Raw genomic sequence first — 23,305 nt, forward strand, 5'->3', positions numbered from 1 at the left:
ATGCACGGTTGGAGCATTTGAGTACGGAAGCATCAGGAGTTGTAATGCTGACTTTCAATGCTTGCAGGAATTATTTTATTCCTTGTCTGAAAGTTTTTGTCTGTGTTGTTGCAAAGTCATTCTATGTGGTTTATGTGTATGTGTGAGTACCCTGGGAGTTCATGTATCGAGCCATTGCTTCAGAGTGCTTTAGATTTTTAAAGGTACTCAATACACTACAATCTGTTAAAATATATATATTTTTTATTATTATCTATTATTTTATATGGGATCACCTTTGAAATTAAAAATAACCACTGTGCTAAAAACAACGATCTAAGTAGGATAAAAACATGTTTGCTTGAGTCATATTGGTAAGCTATGTTTACTTGATCTATAATGACCTTACTTTTAATAGCTAGGGTTTGCACATCACTATTGTTTGAATGAATCCCATGTTCAAAATCTTAAAAAAGGGACTATAAAAAAAACTAACATTGGTTGCTTGCTGGAGTAATCTTAAGTCTGCTACTGGATGTTACTTTATATTTCTTTAAACTAAAGTACGTAAGTAGCCTATGCTTTTGATAGTTTTGTGTTTGATATATTGCTTCGGTTGTTTGTGTTTTAACTTGCTGTTGTCTGGATGATAAGCTTGCTGAAAATTGCTCAAAGGAACTACTGAGATAAGAGGCAAACAAGCCTTTTGCTTGTTACTCCCTTAGTGTTTTCTTTCGAGCTTAGAGAGCTTAGACTGGCATGGGAGATGCTTTCTTGTGTATGCCTGTAAAGTCCTTTGAGGTGTTGGGATGTACAGATGAATTCGACTGGTGTGATGCTGTTTTATTACCTTTTCATACTGGGGCAGATGCAAGATGTGGGTTAGAGACCTGTTGCAGCTTCAACAGCTTTTACTGCTTGTCTAATTGATACACAACTTCTGTCTCTCTTGCTGCGCTCGTACTTGCTTCCGTGGGGATAGGGTTTAAATGTCTTTACAATGGGAAGTGTGTGGCTTGGATAGAGATAGTCTGTATTGCGCTTGCTTTCAACTAGTACGCCTGTAGAAGGACTACTAGTTGAAAAATTGGTTAGAGTGTATTCTTGCAGTGAGTTGGGGTCAACATAGCAAATCAGGCGACATATTGGAATAATATATCCACTTTTTGTAATGTTGACCCAACTGAATGGGGTATTAGACTTAGTGGTCTGTCTCCAGCTATTGGCTACCTTTTGTAGCGAACTTGTTTACCCCTAATCTGTTTTTCCTCTGTATGCTGCCAATTTTGCCCATCCTTTTGAGGTTTCAGCAAGTACTGAAAACAGATATAGGAAAGGTTAAATGCAAGGCACAATTCTTCAGAGATTTCTCCAGCCAAGTGAATATATATCACGTGTGTTGCCACAAAGTGTACAAGCTGCAGTGTGCTGCTGACTTCTTTGAGTTACAGTGACGATAATCACCTTGACCTTTCTCAACCTGAACCTCAACTGCTTGTGAGAAACTGTATGTGGGTGTGTGTCCACTGTTGTTTGATTAATGGCTCCAAGATCACGATAGTACGTTGAACCAGCATTGCACACAACCACCCCCCTATATATCCCCCTCCTTCTGTGTCCCTCTAATCATTTTGACCAAGATGAACTGTTGATATCTGATCTTCTTCCCTCACTAATGACCCCTCCGGCCCCCTCTGGCTGATGATGGGCTCAGTGTGTATTTATGTGCGTGTGTATGTCTTTCCAGAATAGAGATGCCTGTTGTAGGAGCTTTGTGCTCTAACAAAATGATTGGTGGATTTCCTGCCCTAGTCTCTGATAAATTAAATAACAGAAATGAGATTTTACATCAGCCAAGCCGGCCCCCGTTTTTCCGCCCATCTCCTGTGCTAATTATTTTTATTAATGGCCTCTCTGAGTGCATTTGAGATGTCCACAAGCCTCTTACATTTGAGTGTTCTGTTTTTTCCTCCCAGCTTTTGCTTCCTGTGTGATTTTTTTCAAATAGGAGCTTTGAGGACAGACAGACAGAGGGACATAAAGACAGGTTTAGATGACAGAAAAAGAGAGCTGGGCAACATGTAATTTTACTCCCAGCGCAGATGGTTTTGGAGATTATTTTGTGAGGAAGAGGAAACAAATGGAAAAGGCGAGGATAGGGCTTTTTTGGTGTAATGATCTCACTGAAAGCCTTAGTGCTGGGAAAAAAACAACCTAGAATTTTCTCTCATTCATTAAAGAACATGGAAAATATTTTGCTTTAATAACATGTTGGTTGCAGTCTATGCAGCATAGAGACGTATTAAACACCTGGATTCTTTGACTCTCATTATGTATTTCATGAGATTTATGCATTTCAGTTCTTCACATATGTAACTCATGATCGATGATGAATAATAGTCATGCTGCTGAAAGGTTTAGTTAAACCTCTAAAAGCATTCACTCAACATTTCCTCTGTCCTTCATTCAACACTCTGATTTATTTTTGCTACTTAAGGTTTTTGCCCACATGTTTTTTCAAGCAATTTGGTTTATCTCCCTGACATATCACAATCTGTTAACACACCCAACACACACAAACGTTTTCATGCATGTACTGTATACATCAACACCCTAATATGTTACACATAAACTAGGATTGACTAAAGAGGTAATAGATGCACAAAGTACAGTTAACCCATGTGCTACTACAACAAATATTTTTAAATTAAATGAGTTTAGATGGACTCTTGCTTAGGAAAATGACCAAATTCAATAAAAATAAAAGTTATTTGTGTGTTTTAAAATGTGGATCGATTAACACTGAGATCTTTGGGGTTTTTTAGATTAAAGGATTGAATTGATAATATGATAATCCCTTATATACTTATTGCTATAGCTGTTTGCTCTACAGAAGAGTTGTCAAGGGTATCCAGAAATGGTGAGGTAGAGGCCCCCTTCTCTGATCAGGCGCTAGGAATGCTCTTGGTTCTTGGTCTACAAAAACAGAAAAACCCATATGGAATATATTTAGCAGTAACCTGTGACTCAATGGTATTGAGATAATACAACTCATATGTTCAAATGTGGACCCTCCAGCTGCAGGCCCTTGAACAATTTGAATCCTGACACTTTGAGTAAGAACCTATAATTTAAGATAACCCTCTTATCACTGCTACTTCCAGGCTTCCAGGGGCGTAGACCCTTTCCAGCACATTCAATAATGGTACTTTTAAATGTCCTGTTGCTGAAGTTACAGTGCCAGTGCTCTGAATTGGAGACATCGATTCTACAGTTTGATTGTGTTGTTGATTTAAAAATGTAAAATCCTGTACCATTCTACTGTAAATAGTTTGAGAAGTTTTGAAAGTATTGATAAGAGAAAACATTTTTAAAAAATCTAAATGTGCCTTCTTTTCCAGTAACTGACAAACATCCTGCAGTGACATTTTGTAAGGGGACACAGACACAGAAAATGACCCTTTCCACATTTTCCTAACTGGAAAATAAAAAGGAGGACTACCTAAGTTCTGTATTCCCTGAGGAAACAGAGACCATGGTCTCAGTTTGCCTATCTCCCTATCAAATTAATAGTACCACTATAACATTGGTTTGAAAGCTGATCCTGATGAGAAACTGTACTCGGCCTGGCTCCCAGTGCTAATCAGATCACTACAGCACCGCTGACTTCCTCAATGACCGACCCATCCACAGGTGATGGTCTATGCAGCATCTTCAACACACCTGGACAGACAGAGACACCTCCTTGTCTCCTCTCACACCTTTTGTTCTACATGTGTGATTTGCATTCACATGCATGCTTTTGTGTCAGCATTGAGAGTGTATACTTGTACCTGCACTTATTCTGTCCCTTGTAGCTCACCTGCTTTATCCAGAGAGACAAAAAGAGAGACCTTGGCACCTCCGTACCTTACATATGGTAATTCTCCTCTTTCACCCGCACGCCTCCCCACAATCCCTCACCTTGTCAGTCATGGCCTTCTGTATACCTCTGTGTGAATACAAGATGGAGTGACACACCTGTGGGAGACTGTGTATGAGTGAGAGAGAAGAAAAGAAACAGCTTTAGTCTGCTTTTAGAGGACTTCAAGCTGAGCAGCTATACAATTGTGAAGTGGGAGGGATTATTTCAAGCTTCAGACTGATGGAAGTCAAAGTCCTCTTCATTTATTGCACAGACAGTGCAGTAGATGACATTTTTTAAAGTCTTAGAAAGGCTTGAATTCTCTCTGCTGAATCATCAATACAGAATATATGCACTTTCAAACAGAAAAATAAAACTCTAGTTTTGTTTGTTTGCAGTGGATTCCAACTAAAGATTTTTGGAAACCGGATGATAGTATAGTATCTATATGTATACATTTATTTGTTTAAAGAGGTTCACTCTCAAGTTCGGTTTCAATTTGCAACTATAAAGGCTTTTGAATTTAATGTAACTAACTTTAAAGCCATACAAAACAATCTGATAAACCAACACAAAGCTTATATAATTCAAACTATTGGCCATAATGTAATCCTATATTATAGTAAAATCATGCAGGCTCCTCTTGTAGTTCTGTGCTACATTAAGCACATTATTAATGGGAATTAAAAGTTTCACAAATAATTCTTGAACATTCTTCCTTCTACTGTGCAACTATATTGCACCTAATAAGAAATGTTGACGCTGACAGCCCATGGTCCAGACGGATGTGCTTGTGTTGTGCTGTTGAATATGAAGGACTGAGCTATCAGATTGTTCTTTCATTGGTATGTCCATCTGTATTTACCCATCTGTCAGCTTGAGAGATTATTGTTGTCATTCAATTTTTATAATCTTATTCCTATCTTTGATTGCCCCACTGTCCTTCCCTCCCGAAGCTCTCACAATATTAATATGCATCTACATTTTTCACCCTTTTTTTTCCTTTTATAAACCCTGTTCCAATGCCAAACCCCTTCTCCTCTCTTTTCCCCTCTCATCCTTCTTTCCATTCATCTTTCAGCTCTTGCTTTCATCTGAGGCACTTTACTCTAAATGCACAGAGCGTTGATAGATGGGGCTTCCCTGCCGCCTTAAGCGGAACCTCAAGAATGAAGTATGGCTGTATGTGTGTCTTTACTGATGTGTGTGTATTTGTGTGACTGTTGACATACCTTTGTGTAACTTTCTGTGCCTTTCTGTGTGCATATGCAGTTTTCCCTTGCCGCTGGGGAGATTTTGATACACACTCACTCCCCAGTGTGTCATAATGCTTTTTACAAGGTGAGTTAACACAAAAGCAGCTGAAACAGCACTGTAACTATCTTACTGACAATGAAAATGACATGTGATTGTTATGCTTATACACTACGATAAGGTCGTTAGGGTAAACTCATAGCTCAAGAGTTACTGTGCTAGCTTTTAACTTTAAGCCTGTGTTCACTTGTTATTATTCTGCACTATTTGTGGGATTTATGAAAATGTCAAACCCTTCAGCACAATATCCATTTCTTGCAAGCAATGATTGCATTGCATGGTGCCATTTTTTTAAAGTCACGCAATATTGAAATCACTAAAATAAAAAAAATGAGAGGGTACATTATTGTATTTGCGTGATGAAAACTCATGGTGATATGGTAACGATGTAAAACGCGATTGCTTGCACCTGCTGTCATCGTACATCATCTTCTATCTCTTTCCGCCTTCTTCCCTTTTACGTCTCTATTTATCTTTGAGCATTTGTTTACTATCCCTCCATGTTGTTTGTTTACAAATTAGTTATTCACCACCTACACTCTAAGTGCTGTGAGACATAATGTGATGTAAACCTAGATAGTGTAATAGCTTGTTTGCTTCTCTCTGTCTGACATTCAGTAGGTAAATAATGTAACTCTTAAAGTAGTCGATTAAAATGCGCAGAGCAGTACAGCAGATTTATGTAGGCTGCTAAGGGGAGCAAGTCAATAGACAATCTGTGTCTGTCTGGTGTGTGTGTGTGTGTGTGTGTGTGTGTGTATGTTTTCTTGGTTTGAAGTTTAGAATGGGTGGGTCTGTAAACCTTCATGGTCGCTGTTTATTAATGTTTTTAAACCTGAGGATAATTTATTTTTAATAGCTTGGTTTTAGTGAGCAGTGGGAACTGTTAAGCATGTTTGTTTGAGTACATTACAAATATGTTTAAAGTGATCAATAGATCAATACAACAATTTTCTAATCATTTATTGTATAAAATGTAAGAAATTATCATAAAATGCATTTCCTGGAGATGCATACTTGAGTACCATTATGGATATCAGCAGTGGGTTAAATCTTGGAGGATCTTGTCAATGTTTAATTCACCTGGCAAATTACATGTTCAATGTACCCATCAAAACACAACCTGAGAGGAGAGTTGCAATTCTTCTGACATCAATTCCATTAAGCGTAAAACAATGCAACAGCAGGGGAAGCCAAGCCCCTAGGCCAACATCCATGACCCTTTCCCATATCGTGGCAAGACTGTAAAAACCAATGACGCAGGTGTACAGAAAAATGGCACCTACTAGGAGAATTCATAAGCAGTATGTTTTCTCCTTGAGGGGTAGGAGAGACTGTAGCAGGGAGGGGGAGGGGAGGGGGGGGGGGGGGTGGTGGTGGTAACTGTTGCAGTGTGCTAGTGGACATGGTGAGGGCAAAGACTCATAAAGTGGGTTATTATCTCTGCAAATCAATGAGAGTGCCTGAGCCGTGGGGAAACAGCCAGCATTACGCCAAGCTCAGAGCTGGAATGGAGGCTGAAGCACAGAGAGTTACTGTATATGTACTCTGTGTATCAGGTGCTGCAACTTTAAAATCATTTTGACATTCATTTATATACTTATTGTGTTCTTGATTTATCAAATTGTATTATTTAGTCAATGCATTATGTCTTCACATGAATTGTTGTTTTATCCAATGACAGTCAAAAACATGAATTTACAATGATTAAAACACCAAAAAGGAATCGGAAGCCATAATTTTGCAGAAATTACTGAACTAGTTATTTTTCAATCGCTCGGTTAATGGTCTTGTCCCATCAGCTCTATTTAACTAATGCAAGAAACCAGGGGGATGCACAGTAAAAAGCTAAATATTCTCAGGATAAATGTTCTCTCCAAACTACTGTGTTTAAAAATGCAACACACAAAGTAGGTAAAAAAATGTCATCTGTGAAAAAAAAATTATTCTTTGGCTTTAGCCGTGGAAACTGTAAAGCAGACTTTCTTTAGAGACTAAGAGGGATGACCAGTTTCCCACCATTTGCAAGTTTGGAAAGTTCATTACATGATATAGAGGAAAATTGAGAGGGTGACAGGTAAGGAGGGAGCAGGAACAGTTCCAGAGGCTGGACTTGAACCTCCACAGAGGGAAGGCATTTAACTGGATGAACGCTGCTCAAGTGTATAAGCACTCTTCCATAGGGTTCCAATCTACAGATTTTCATAGTGTGTCGTTGAGTTAGTCGAGATTTCCATTTCCTTACATCAGCCTGTGGTGGTATTTGCAGATTGGGGAGCAGCGCAAAGAAATTGAATTAGTTTCCATATATTGTCCTCTCCTCCTCTTTCCCCAGCTAAGCCCTGTGGTCTTTCCACTGTTTGCCTTATGGGGGAGAAAAGTGAGGCGGCTTAAGCTGTGAAGCCTAGGGCTTACGTTGTCTACCATCTTACTGGTCACACACAAACACACTCATACACTAACTCTTTCTCTCTCTTACCCAACTAACACACACACACCATTGCTTCTGGAATTACAACCAGGCAAGCCCCGTTTGCACTTACACACAGAAGCAATCACAATCACACAGGCAGTACAAACACACACAGCTCATGCTTATATCTTCCTTCACTCACACTATCATATTTCAGCATGCACCCTTTGCTGTAACTTTTTTTTAGGAGGAATGCTTAGACCGCTGCTATTTTCGTCTTAAATCTATGGAGAAGATGGATTATCTGTTTAAACACCGTTTTATATGTAAATATGTGCCTCTGTGTACACTAATGTGTATTTCCCTGTGTACGAAGGTGTGATATAATCTATGAGCTGCTGGATCACAATAATGTCACTGTTGCAAGCTTTAGCAAAAAAAACAAACATGTGTGTTTATGAAGCTTTGATATGGATGGTCCATTTGGTCTTTCTCTTTTTCCTTTATCTCCTCCTCTCTCTCTCTCTCTCTCTCTCTCTCTCTCTCTCTCTCTCTCTCTCTCTCTCTCTCTCTCTCTCTCTCTCTCTCTCTCTCTCTCTCTCTCTCTCTCTCTCTCTGTAGAGCCCTGTAGTTCCTAATAACAGCAGGCTTTTAAGCCTGCCTGTGGGACTTAATAACACAAAGCTGTGTAAGTTGTAAAAGATGTCCCTGTTATTGCTGGCTTTGAGGTTTTTGTTGTGAGACATTGCTTATGTTCTCTTATTAGTTCCTTCGTGGGTATGTGTCTCTGTGTCTTAAGTGTTTCTCTAGAGGCAGCATCATATCCGCTGTGCTGTTGTCTCAGAGTAGCACTGATACACCCATGGACAGGTGGAAAAGGCTCAGCTTTAATGACATACAGGCATGTCTTTGTCTCTGGTTATCTCCATTCCTTTGACATCGCTGCCTCTTTCCCCTCCTTTGCTTTTAATTCTGTCCTTCCACTCATCTTCTACCTTCTCCTCTTCTCTCTCAGGTGTGAATGGAGCTGTCCTGCAGGTTATGGGGGGTTTGATGTGTATAGTTGATTTGGGAATATTCAATAGTTGAAGCCCTCTGCTGTGGGTTCTATGGTTAGCTCAGTCTGATAATGTCATAAAGCCATTTATAGAGATGCACTTTTACTGAACATTAGGGCTCTCCCATTTCTTCTTTTATCTTCTCAACCTTGTAATTTTAGAATTTTGGCATAAGAAAGTTTATTGAAATAAAATAACAGACACTAAAATGAATATCGAACTAGCGCTCTGCTAAATTATTATTGACATATTGTAATTTGGATTATATGTCTTCGTTTCAGTTCATCATAAACCTTGAAATTACAAACTTTGTTTTTGGAAGGTCACTCCCGGGCTCATTTTCCGACATCTGTATATTTGTGGGATAATGCCACTGCTAATCCCTTGCAAGGTCAGAGCTTGTATTGGAAGATTGTTCCCCACTGTTTATTCATACTTCCTGCTGATGTCATTTCCTCCTGCTGGTTCTAACCTCTGACCTGTCATTTACCTCCTATCGTTGGCATTGTTTAGTCCACCTTGGTGGTTGCTCTACAAGAGAATATCCCTGTCTTTATCTCTGTCGGATTCCTCTGCTTACGGGAAGGTTACTGAAGTATCTAAATGCAAAATCTATTTGTACTTAAAGGCCACTTTTCATTTAGATTCTCCTCTTTCATCTTCTTTTCCTCACTCCTTACTTTTTATTGGCTCCTGAAGTCAATCTAATCCATTTCATCACTCTTAATTATTTTTCCTCTTTTTGGCCATCTGATGTCTTGTCCTGCTGTTCCTCCACTATTTAACAAAAGGACTGTACATCATCCAGTTGACAGGGAGTGGCTAATACATAACACATTGGCCATGTTTTAATGGCTTCGCTTATGACTCTTAAATGTCTTTCAGCAGCAGCTCTGGCAAATAGCCACAATGTCACACATGGTGCTGGCTAATCCCGACCATCATTTGATCAATGTCACTGATAAAACAGAACCCTGCTATTATACTTAGTGTGTGTTTGTGTGTATACGTACAGTATAATTGTATGATTAAATACATCTGTAAATCACTGCTCTTTAAACATAAAAGGCAATGGGGGTTGTTGTCTCGGCGTAACTGTGATATACTGCAACACAGCATGTGTGCTTCATTCGGCATGTGTCTGTTTTGTATAATGTGTAGGCTCTGCATGGGATTGTTGTACTAGCAGTAAGGTTGTTGCCCCCACCTGGAAGCTGTAACTCTGTTTTATGAAAATAGTCATTTTGTATAGAAGCTTATTAAAAACATTCATCACAATTTTACAGTAATTTTATGAGGTTTTGCTCAAGTTGAGTTTGCCCACTCAGTCTTTCTCCAACTGAAAAATGCTTTCCTGGAAACAATATGGTTTAAAAATAAATAAATAACTTGAAGCTACCTGTTCAACACATGTTCCTAAACCCATTTAGAAAATTATAATTTTTTTGTGGAAAATATCTCAAGGCACCTACATTTTTTATACAATAAATTCATTTTCTTTTCAATTACTTGCCCAAAACAAATCAAAGAGATGTGTTGAAATGACTCAAGGCTACCAGTTAAGTCGCCCTGGCTTATGACTTCAGCTAAATGAATAAAAACAGGTGAACATTTATTAATTAAAGTCCTGGGGGTTATATAAAAAATAGATGATTAACTATTTGGATGCATTCAAAGTTAATTGAAATTTTAAAAGCTTTGTCAGAAGGGAATATTGCTTCAAGAAGTAGCATATGTCACCTTTTGATATGCCGACTGTAATAAAACTATCGGTATTGTCAAGGCCATTTTGAAGTGCTTATTACAAAAAATTTGATTGGTACTATGAATGCTAGAAGCAAAAGGAGAAATATCCGTTCTTATGTGATACTCCTGTAGCCCATGTACCTCTACCTCTCTGCCTCTGCGTAGTACCGCATCCCTCCCACATTCGTCCCCACCTTGGTGTTCTTGTTTGGTACTCAAGTCTGTCCACGCCTCATTTCCTTTTTACATATTGTAATCTTTCTTTTCCCTCTCCTTCTCCTATCTTCTCCCTCTGTTATCGGTGTGTCCTGTAAAGCTTCATTTACAGAGGAACCCTAATCAGATATGTACCAGTGGAGGACAGTTTGTGAGAGCAGTGTGTGGCCTGATAGATAGCAAGGCTTAGCAGAAGGGGAGCGCATTGTAAGCCCTCAATTATATGCCCGACACCAGACGCAGGAAAGAGACACTTGGGAGGCCAGTTTGTGTATTTGCTCATGTGATTGAGTGTCATCCTCCAGTGCGTTTGGTTGCGTGGCTTTATATGCTTTTTTTAATGATTGCTTCACAGTATGGATTGAAAGAAAAGCAAGACATAGAGGAAAGCTGATTGTAGAGCACCAGGTCAAGCTGAATAAGGTGTGAGTTGTTACTTTTAAAAGTTTTATTTAATATATTAAATTTCCTCCACAGTCTACAAAATCCACAGGTGAAATGCATAAAAGTAGACGATGTAGCTTTAGTGATGAGAAGTACATTCGGCATTACTTAGACATCAAAGATGATATGGTATAATGTTATAAGATACGACTCAGTATCTGAAAGTACAAATGTTTGTAATACACCACGTTTTATTTTATGAACAAGGGCTATGTAGATTTAACCCTTCTCCATTCTCCTTTCAAGGCCATTCAAATCGTATGCTTAGAGACTGTGGCTTCGCGCCCACTGAGACACCATAGTGGAATCAGATGGAGCCTGAAAAGGTGAGCCAGGGAGAGCAAACAATGAATAGTGTTTGAACATCTTTGCTGCTGGAGTTCACTGCTTCAAGGCTGCCTTCCTCGGCAGATAGATTATTCATCTGCTGTATTGTCCCGTAGAGGGATACAACCTTTAGCGGAAAATCACAGCGCAACTCGACCTTGCTTTTCTGCTTCGTTATCATGCAGCCTCCAGAACAAACAGCAAAGCTTTAGTTGGTGCTAATAATAGTATGTCTATCATCTGACCATTCCTCAAATTCTTTCACTGCCAGAAATGACTGAGAAAATTAAATACTTTTTTCTTAACTTTATGCAGTAAACTCCCAGTCTTCTGCCGCACAAGTGTCAAAGCTCTAAGGTGAAGTTGCCACTAAGAATGAATCATTATCAGCCTATTTTAGCCTGTACTTAACGATGAGTGGATACATTAAGTCAATAATGGTTAGATCCAATGTGAAATGTGTCTTTAAAAAAATTCAGATGATGTTTTTGTAACACAGTATTGTGCCATTTTGACAAGAGAGAAACAAACTGCCCTGGAGATTCAAGACGTGTACTATTCATTTTAACTTCTCTGATTCACTAGTAAAATACAAGCTCATAAGGTATATCAACTTATGTTGATGACCTGGCAGAGCTACCACCCATGTTCTAAGGTTAAATCCTTACCGCAGAGGTCTAGGTTCAAATTCAATCTGCAGCCTTTACAGTACATGGTCATTAATATTCCCAATCTCCAGAGTCAGGAATGAAGTATACTATTCACATTTCATCAATATACACCATTGATGAAAAGGTGGCATGATACGCAAAAAACATAGTTCCAAGTATCGAAACATAAACTCTTGAACAATAGTCCCAACTACACAACCTTCCACACACCAGATTTGACCTAAACATAATCAACTACAATTGTGATTTTAGGGCCAGTCAGTAAGACATGTACTTTTTGTTTGTGTGTTTCATTTAAAAATCATGTCTGACTGCTTTGATACAGAAATGTTTAGTTTGGTCTTAGTTTAGTAAAACCCTGAAGTAATCTGCCACAACAGCACCGTGTATCACACAGAGACAGCCTTTCAGGCCTGCGGCTTGGCAGGAAACCAGCTATTACAAGGTCAACATTATCTTTATTACTGGTTATTAGTCTACATTATACCTCAAGGGAGTTTTTACATAAACACACACCCACACAGATACACAGGCTTACCGAGCAATAAGCTCACCCATATGGCAGTTTGGATCCTGCCTCACGCCAATAGACTTGCCCTGGGGAGCAGGTAAACATTGGATCTGCGTTTCTCTGTTTATGGTTTGGTTATAGGCTATGACATAGTCGGTTTTTTTTTCCATCTGAGTGTCAACAGAGTTTATGGGATGGAAATTGAAGCTCATATCCAAAACACGGTCATATGTTTTTAACCGTAGCATTTGATAGACATACATAAACATGCCTGCACATACAGTCACTCAACAAACACACAAGTCATTAGCTGTGTATCTCTAGTTATAATGAGCATTAAACCAATTTCTTTGCTGTAATTGTGCATGTGTATTTTCCTCCTTTGTCTCTAAAGATTATTTTTGCGAGACCCAGGGGCATGGCTATTGTTTTGAGTGCCTATCTACTCTGTATGACTGCGCCGTGCCGCAGGTGCTCAACAAAGCAGCCCCATTGGAATGCAGCAAACGTGCCTCCATTGTGGCATGAGACACATTTTATCGACACCTATTTCTCGTCTCCCCTGAGTGTATCTGAGTGGCCTTGGCTTCTGGCTAATACAATTAATGTATACAAACATAACATTTACAAATATACAGATGCACACAGTCTTTCTTTCCTGAAGACCTTCGAATGTGCCGTGGAAAAGGCATTAGGTTGTATTGAAGAGGCTGCATCGTGTATGGAGAGATTCAATTGAAAAGTGGTTGTGTTTGTGTCTCTATTGTGAAGTCAAACAGGTTTAATGGACTTTTTAGTGTGTGCCTCCATTCACCCTGCTATTCAATATATTATAAAGTAGGCCTACGCAGACCACATCCTTTAATATCAGTCCTTACTTTTTCCAGAGAAAAACTCTGGTAAATGCATCAATAAACTATAATTAGGGCAAATAGGAGCAGAAATATGAAATTCTCAATAGAATTTGGCATTTACATTGACAGTCAAACCATGAAATACTCACTCTCACTCATACTGTCTCCCGCTTCTTCAGCTTTTACTCTTTCTTCCCACTTATTATTCACAGACCATAGTCCATTGCTAAGTGCAGGTGAAAAAAGCCATTAAGTCACAGGCTGGGAGGCTTGAGTGTGTGAGGGAGGGAGTGACAGGAAGACAGATTGCTGCACATTCTGAAACATGACATTCTAATCGGTGTGCATGTTAATTAAGAGACTTTATTGAAATGTTTCTTGTGACCGGAGAAATTGGAGGCTTGATGAATGGAATGTTCATGTTGTGTGTGAGACTGTGTGTTTGTGAGCCTGTTTGGTTGTGTGTGTCACACACAGCATACACAGCAATAAGGAAAACCCTTGAAGGCTCTACTTGATTCACATTTGTTCAAATATCAATATTTTCCCATGTTCTTTCAGACTAGTTTGCCTTTACTGTGTTGTCCTCCACATTTCGGACGTGAGCTCTGCATTTGATTTAATTTGGCTCTATTTGCTTTTTTTTTTAAACCCCAGCTGGGATTTGGTGGTGACACTTGCGAACAGGCTCTGCTGACATTTGGAAAATATATTAAATATCCACCATATGTTGTGAGAAGACAGTATGGCTTGTGTGTGTGTGTGTGTGTGTGTGTGTGTGTGTGTGTGTGTGTGTGTGTGTGTGTGTGTGTGTGTGTGTGTGTGTGTGTGTGTGTGTGTGTGTGTGTGTGTGTGTGTGTGTGTGTGTGTGTGCGTGCGTGCGTGCGTGCGTGCGTGCGTGCGTGCGTGCGTGCGTGCGTGCGTGCGTGCGTGCGTGCGTGCGTGCGTGCGTGCGTGCGTTCGTGCATGCGTGCGCACATGTGCTCTGATAGAAACACAAACACTGAAATATTCAGTGTTGGTATTAGTCAAAGTCACATTTTTACAGTTCCTTATCGTTCTCATGTTTTTTCAGTCTTCACATCTCAGTTCCATTAAACATACATAGATGTATACATTCCTAAAATGTATGGCCAAATACACCTCAGATACATGACATATTTTCCAAAACTACACTAGATTTATATATATGCATTCAAGCTCTTATTTTAAAACTAGGTGTCATAACATAATCAGATGAAAATGTATTACTTTTTTTCATTTATGACATAATCTGGTGATATTATACAATATATTTATACTGGGCAACATCATATGCCTTTGACGTCCCCAGCGTAAAACAAGAACAAAATCTTCCTTGTATCTTCAGGTACAAAGAACATGTTTGTATGTCTGGTTGATATTCACTCCCTCGACCATATCCAAATATCATGGATATTTCTCTCAGAGGAACTGAGTTATGGGTGCAGGGCCTTACTTTGGGCCTTACTTTAAGGCTTGGAACCTAAAAAGGACTGGCAGGTCTGTCAACGATAATCTCCAACTGAGATAATCCAAGTCAAGCGAATGCACAGAGAGGTTTCAGTGGTTCCACTGGATCTGTGCTTTCCTTTGTTCGGTTTCTATTAAATACGAGTCTGTCACATTCTACTATCAATTGCCATGTGCCAGAGATCTGTTCTAATGTTTGGTTGAAGAGAGATTGGTTTTTAGCCACTCTGCTGAAACATTTCCTACAGGGAGCGAGGTGCCAGCATCCTGTGATAAGTGGAGTTGCTGGTGGGTCTTGACACCCTTTCAAACAAGTTGTTAAAGCTGTTGGGCAGTGTCTTTTTAAAAAAAGTTTTTTTTTGATTTTATCAATTCTCTCAAAGTGCCTGCAAACCACCTGCAAATACCTCTAAGCACCATCAACTTTTTCTTTCTTCAGAACTTCCTGTCTTTCTTGTGCAAACTTTACCGAGAGAGGTGCTACACTTGTCAACTTCTATTTTCTCTATGTAAATGAACTTTCCTCACTTCTCATGAACAACTGTCAAATGTAAGTAGAAAGTGAGGCATTTCAGAAAGAGACTAATTTGTGAAAGCTCACTATATGGCTGTTGGCACTTAACAGTTTTTTGCATATATTTGGACAATTGCATTATTCCTTCTTGTGAGAATGCTGGCTAAGCAGGCTTGCAAAAGTTGGTGCATTTTACCCAGCCCCTATGAACACCATCTGTGGGTGTGAGATGTGTGTTGCGATGGAGTACTGCCATGTTGGTAAGTTACATAATTATCACAGAGACCCTGTACTGAGTCAGACATTGTGGGTGAGAAGTGGGATGAGCGTTGACCCTTAAAGATTGATTAGGATTACCATGGTAGCCAGAGCATGTGGATACAGAATTACATTTATTTGAGGTACTAAGATTCATTTCTAATCCTAGATTCCCGTCAAACAGTTTAACATAAATATAATAAATACCATTTATTTTTTCTTAGGAGGATTAATGAATGGAATTTACAATGTCTTAATCCTTATATTTAACTAATTACTTAGATTTTATCCAAGACATGACCAACCTGGCAAAGTGTTACTGCAGACTATGAGTAATATTAAAGGCATCACCCTTTGTTTTCTTTCAGAATGGTTTGCTGGTTTAGGAATATCTAATTTACACAACTTCAGATATTCCTGGGTTGTCTTCCTGTTTTCCCTTCTTTTGCCCTTGTTTTGAAAAAGTGATCAATAGGTTGATCACTAAATTGAGACAGAGTGAATGTTCTTTAGTGCATAGTATCAGCCATAGTGTATACACAGACCCACATCTTAAATCTACATTTTACACCCTGCGTTCCTTTGAAACATTTGAGCTAATGGATCTTTCAGTTAGTAGCATCATAATCGAAACTGTATCTGACATTTTGTCTTTCCAAGGGCTCTGTCATGGACAGCCAGGTTACGTGGCTGCAGCAGATGGAGGACATGGAGGATGGTGATTGACAGACCAGGGACAGGCTGACAAACAAGCTCTATGCTCAGCACCCACTATTGATTTCAGCTCCGAGGGTTCCGTTTGATATGGCAGCAGTCAGGGTCGTGCAGCCGCCTAAGCTAGAGCTAGCAGGCTATTGGAAAGGGAGATGCAAGTGAAGACAATATTATCTTCATGGCCAGTCAGGATCAAGAATAAGATAGGTGCACTGCAGGTTTATGATATTCTGGGAACAAATCATGCCCATGGGGAATAGTGTATAAAGCACTCACAGTGTTGTACCCACAAGTCTTACTGACTGCCATTGAAGTCTTCAGGCAACCTTTTCCTTAATGTACATATCATTTTATTGAAGAACTGTGAACGGAACTTGATTGTACTTTTTGTTCCCCTAAGAATCTTGAGGATAAAACATTTATAATTTCATATTACATTGCTGGAATTTGGTCCATGACTGTCTCCGCCGTTTTCATGCACAATTAACTTCACACGATGCCAGGAAGAACAACTGTATGTTGTTACCTATATGGCAGCAGTTTTTATGGATATAAACCTTTTTTTAATCTCCTTCGCTTTGCATTTTTAATACAGTTTTCATGAAATATGTGCGCCAATTGCCAAAGGATAGAGCTGAGGGATAGGAGAAGTTAGGTGGCCCTTTCAATGATGTGTTGAATACCCAACCAGGTACTTTTTTAGTTTGTAGTTACTACCTTAACATGGAGATAAAACTTTGACTCGGTTAGTTACAACGGACACACTGCGGCTTGTTTAACTTTGTGTAAACTTGTGCCTCATACTGGCACAGTGCTGATTTATATCTCACAGCAAAACCCTGAAAATCTCAAACTCAGGGTTTATGTTGTGTAGCTCTTGTCAAGAAGGAGATTTTGATTGAGAAAAAAAATGGAGAAAATATATTTCCATGTGTATGATATTTGCATTGATCCATGACAATGTTGTCTCGCTCGATTTGGTTCTTCCTTGTGGCCCTAATGATTAATGGTGACTGAGTCCCAATGTAAACATGGGGAGGCTAGGCCGTGCAGGCGCACCATTCTGGCCTGTTATGTCAATTATCCCTTAGTCTGTATCAGCCTCAGTAGCGCTCGCTGTCTGCTGCCCAAGGATGGAGGATTACAGAACTTCCTTTCCTCTACCTGGCAAGAAATCTACCTCTATACAGGATCAAAGACTCAATGGTTCCCTTAGCATTTTCTTCTGTTTTGTAGAATTCATTACAGTGACTTGTGTTTTTAACATATGGTCTTCTCATTACTATTGGTTGGCCCCTGCTGCTTTGATCTGTGACAATGTACCATTACCGCTCTGCAAAAGCAGCAGCATATTTTTTAAATAGGCATATTCGAGCTGAACGTACATCTGTAGCTTTAAATAAGGTGGAAATGGTTAAAATGTCCGTCACTCAAAGCCAGGCCAACCCCTTACTCACCTTGTTAAGGAGTGGATGCTTGGTGCGCAGCGTCTCTGGTGTGAAGCCGGTTGATCTGTTGTGTCTTTAACCCTGCTGAAATGCTGCTGAATAAACCCTGAACTCGGCCAATGGTGCAGACAGCACTCATTTATGGAAGTGACCAGTGGGCTGATGAGATGCAATTGGATTGCATATCTGAAACACTGATGGTAGCGTTATTTTATGGAAGCTGTTTTTACTGTACCTTGGAGTTCTGCCAGACTGGTGTCTTAGTGTAGGGAGTTACAGTCCTCTGGACTCAAGTTATATGTCCTTGTTCAAAGGAGTAGGAGGGGTCGACTTTTTATGTACTTTAATGATAAACGGATGAAAAAAGGGTGAATTCCTTTACTCTTTGATATATGGGGTTGTTTGTGATGCACAAAGTCCAATTTAATCAAAAGTGGTTGTATTTCACATTAAAAGCTGACATGGATCGGCTGGTTTTCAAACAAATTAAATGCCGTGCTCATCTGAAATGTGTGCAGGACAGTCTAGGAAATGTGCTTTACGCTGGTATAAGCATCTACTGCATAAATTAATGGCCCTTGAATGTTTCCCACCGCAAGTAAATGAATTACCACTTAGGCATAGCTTTGTCATACAGACCAAACAAGCTCTGTGAAAGCAATAGATTGGAAATTCGCTTAAAAGTAAAGCCCTATTTTCATGGTCTTTAGTTATAAAATTGAAAAAACCTGCAAGAATAATGAGTTGCTGTTAATCTTATTAAAATGCAGGAAAAATATACACATACTGTACAATACAAACTTTAGCATATCTACACAAAGTGCAGGCCACATTGTAAGATCAGGATTTCATTGATGGTGGGAGTTGACCTTAGTTTAACACAGGAATGATGAGAGTCTTTGGTTCAATACGGGTTAAATGATGAGTGGGCTGATGCCATCTCTCTGACCATACACGCCACTTCTCTGATTGCACACCATTTCTTCCCCCTTGTTCTCTTGCCCCTGCTAGGTTAATATGCTGCCCCTACTTACAGTATGAGACAGATCTCACTAGAAGCAGGCTTGCCACTGTGTCACATACATAAATACCTGCATGACTGTCCTCACACACAGCTACACGTCAGACGCTCTATGTCTTATTCGACCTTGACCATGACACAGTCCTTGGGCTTATTGACTTATGCCCACTTCAAAAGCGTGATTGCCAGGTTAATTTAATTAACTGAATATTTTCTCTTACTTAAAGAAAATGAAATTTATGTTTGTTTTCACTTTCACCTGGGATTCTCTTTGCTATAATCAGAGAATAGGGAAACAGCAGATAGGGGAGATAAGTTGAAAGAAAAACTGTTGGGTGTTGGCTGAGAATTAATTTGGGAAAAAATAAATAGAAAGAATGATTACCTGTGATGTTGGGGAAAATATGGGGTAGGAAATCCTGGCATGAAAGCAATATTGCTATGATGTGGAGGGGGAGTTACCAGCAGCATAGTGGAGATTTTAAATAAGCTGAGGCTGTACTGGGAAGGTTTTATATCACGAGTTACAGTAGCAACACAACGCCAGGGCCTCGTGCTTTTACGATGGAGTCACTTTTCAATGAGCCAGTCAATTTTTCACAGGGACGAATTGCTCCTGACAGTCCAATAGCCAGAACAACATTTCGCAAAATGTAAAAGGTCTGGCGCAAATGAGGTCTGACCTTATCAATAGCTGGGACCCATCCATCTAAAGGCAGACCCCCTGTCGCCTAGCGCAACAGGGCTGCTTACCTTCCCCACTCCCTTCACTGCTGCCTTCCCTCTCTGAATTTTTCACTCCCTGCTGCAAGGTTCACTGGGACTATACACATCTCTGTCTCTATCTATGGGCAAAAGGCTCTTTCTGTCTGCTGGTTGTTTGTTTATCCATTCTTCACTTGTGATATCTCAGACACAACTCACTGGATTTTTTATTTATTGTGATAAAACTTTGATCTGGCAGTTTTACAATCACATTGAATGCTGAAGGAGTGGCGGGAACAACACTATTATGTTCTCCCTCAGTATCTTAAAAATACCTTTCCTTCATTTTTTCAAAATTGTTTGATATTAATGCTTCTCACAGATCGCTCATTTTCTAATATACATGAATTGAGTCCTGGGGAAAGAGAGGTTTAAAATCCAGTTTGCCAGTGAGAACATTTTTCAATAACCAATTCATAACAAATGTTTGCACTTCTTCTTAATCAAGGCCAGTTAACTTGCACATACCGCATATTCTTACACTACACTATGTCCACCAAGACTTGTTTTGAGTTCTGCCTTTTGTCCCTCATCAGAGCAAGCTTTATTTACTTTCATTTTATTATTCCACTCATACCACCACAACGTTCCTGTGTGATCCAGTTAAACATCACATCCGTCATGCACAGACTGCAGCGGGGTGATACTTAAACATGTGTGAGCTCACATATGCAGTAATGTGTGTGTGTGTGTGTGTGTGTGTGTGTGTGTGTGTGTGTGTGTTAACGAGGTGCTCTGCATTCTGCATTATGTATGATTGTCAGGGGACTTACTACAATGTTATCTGGAACTCTTTGTAGCACAAAACTGAAGCATAAAAAGCACTGGATTGTATTATCATTAGTACGATCTGCAGAAGGACACAGAAATGAAACAGGTCATTGTAGATGCAATATATTGGATAAGGACAAAACAGGAAAGTATGAGGGATAAAGTTTGGAAGTTGGTTCCTGAGTAATACTGAAGTTTCAGAGGAACTATTGATTCATTTTTTTCATAAGCATTCTGAAACTTTTTGTTGATATTATGAACAAAATATGTTTGATTTTACTCAAACTAATAAAGATGACATTATTTGTTTAAATGATATTAACAGAGTAATGTAAATGAATCTTTTCTTTAAGGCTTGCTTACACTGTTCTGTATCGTAGGTCCGAGATGACAGATGCATTCCAGCTTTTATTTTATGATGAAGTGTTGGGAGTTACCATTTTTGTTTTAGCCACTTTATTTAAAATGTACTTGTCTCTCTGTGTTTAGGTTGTTAATTCCTACATTTCCCAGATTGCTCCGAGATAGCCCCCCAAAGGACAAGTATAAATTATATTTTGAGTAACTTGGAGGATGAATAATAGCACAGTAATGGATTTTCTGTGCATGCTCTCCCCTTGAAAGCCATATTTACGCAAATATATTTTATTCAATCACAGTTAAAGTGCGTTGAAAGAAGAACCCATTTTTATATCAGGTTGTTATAAATATCATCTACAAATAGTGACAGAGCTTTGGTCAAGCTCAAGAATGTGGCCTTTCACAGTGTTTGTACCAGAAAAAGGACATTTTTGTAAATTGAACTTTCTCTATGTCTGTCTATGTTGTAGAAGGGTAGAAAGTGACTGAATGTGCTGAGCAGAACTGAACTAAGCCAGGCTGGGACTCTGAGCCTCCCTGAGGAGAGCCAACTAGCTCACACAGTCAGATCTACACCAACCAGAGGAGACACTTTGGACAAGTTAAACAGTGATAAATCTGCTTGTCAGTATGATTTAAACCACAGCCCCTACTTTCTGTCGACGTTGTGTCATATTGCCTCCCCCGCAGGGCTCATATTGTCCGCCACGTGGCTCTTTAAGAAGCAAAGGATGATAAAAGAGTGAGAGGTTAGTGTGACAGGCTTAACTCGTGGAAGAGAACAAGCTTTGATTAATTGCAGTGGAGGTGTTTGTGAAGGGAGATGCCGAGGGTGAACAGTAGATGTTCATGTGTAGGTGCTAGTGGCTGGTCGCACACTTGTGTTTGTGTTTACACATACGCAGGTATAAGCTGTGAGAGTGCCTGTATTAAGAGTATGCTGGAAGAGGCGTTAAGGAATCAAATAGATAATAACTATTCTGACTTTGTGCTGCTTTTGTTAAAATGCTTCAACAATATGTCAAGGCAACGGGTTATCAAATGTTCTGGTCCTGATGAAAGTTACTGCTTAATCAATGAAGACTTAGTTCTCATAATTTTATTAGATAAAAATAGTCATTACAGTCATTTGAAATATACTGGCCATCCCATGCAATAATGCAACAGTTCTACTTAATTAAAGTATACTGTGCAGTTCAACATAGTGCAATAAAAAAAATCTCATTAGGATAATTAATTTTAAATGTACAATTGATTGAGAATATCATGTTGAAGAATCATGTCTCCAAGGACTAAACTAAATCATCATATGTTTTAATCCCTACCACAAAAATTGAACTGCATAACTTAAAGTTAAGTTATAGAAATACATTGCGAAAGCACAACAAGGTTGTTGATTGAATATTTCAGCATGTTGTGGAACTGAACAGCAAATATTCTCTCTCGGTGTTTGGGCACTGAGGCATAATGCTGCAAAGTGTGAGCAGAATCTGTTTTAAATATGTGCAACTCCAGTTTGATGAATTATTCAATTGTACCTGAGCTGGCTTTATTGTACCAATTCTCTAAAATGCCTGCGTCTATGCATCGCAACTCCAGATGGATAGAAATCATTGTTTTACTAAATAATCCACTCCCCACCCACATAGTACAGCCACTTAATGTGGGCCGTTAGTGTCTATGCAGGATAATTGGCCATAATGTTCTGTTGAGCAGCAGTCCATCCAACACTGCCGACTGGTCCTGACTACACATTACATTAGCTGATATTTCATCTGAGCTTCAGGACTCACAGGAGTTAAGAGTAGATTGTAAGGTGGGATTTTTTCTGGTTGAGGGAAAGTGAGGAAGGGTGTTTTCATTAAAGAACAAGATTTATCTGTTTTTAGAATATACAAAATGTTTGGCAGTTACACCATCAAACCAGTTCCTGGGCACAGCTTTTGTGAACGTACCTTGGCATATTTCACTATTAAAAGGGATAAAGACTGACTCAGTTCAGACAACCTCAAAGCCATGTTGATGCTTACTTTTGTGGTTGCCTACAGTTTGTCGAGACTTTTATTTTTGTGTAGGTTTCCCACGTTTCTCAGTGAGTTACTGCACTGCGAGCTGGGTTCTTATTTCTTCTTTCCACACACACACACACACACACACACACACACACACACACACACACACACACACACACACACACACACACACACACACACACACACACACACACACACACACACACACACACACACACACACACACACACACACACACAGAAACATAGTTTAAACATCCTGTACCAAAATCTGGTCTCTAAATCATTCATGTGTATGGAACCTTTGCCTCTCCTCTGTTTCTCCATAATGTATGAACTGTTTGATCCACTGCCCGGATCAATATGTTGCACAGTCTCACAGTTTGTACGTACTTGACACCTAACCCACAAACGTATCGTATATTTGACAGCAATTTGTGATGTCTGCAGGGTTTAAGAAAAACGTTGTGTAAAAAACTTGAGATGGAGTTCTT

At 39.4% G+C, this 23,305-nt stretch overlaps 1 protein-coding gene across 4 annotated transcripts in view; it reads left to right on the forward strand.

Annotated features, from left to right (window-relative positions):
• The window catches only part of fbxl17 (F-box and leucine-rich repeat protein 17), a 189,292-nt gene that overhangs the window by 134,633 nt on the left and 31,354 nt on the right, over window positions 1–23,305 (forward strand). The gene's annotated exons all lie outside the window — the stretch shown is intronic.

The sequence above is a fragment of the Eleginops maclovinus genome, chromosome 12 (assembly GCF_036324505.1).
Source record: "Eleginops maclovinus isolate JMC-PN-2008 ecotype Puerto Natales chromosome 12, JC_Emac_rtc_rv5, whole genome shotgun sequence".
NCBI classification, from domain to species: domain Eukaryota; kingdom Metazoa; phylum Chordata; class Actinopteri; order Perciformes; family Eleginopidae; genus Eleginops; species Eleginops maclovinus.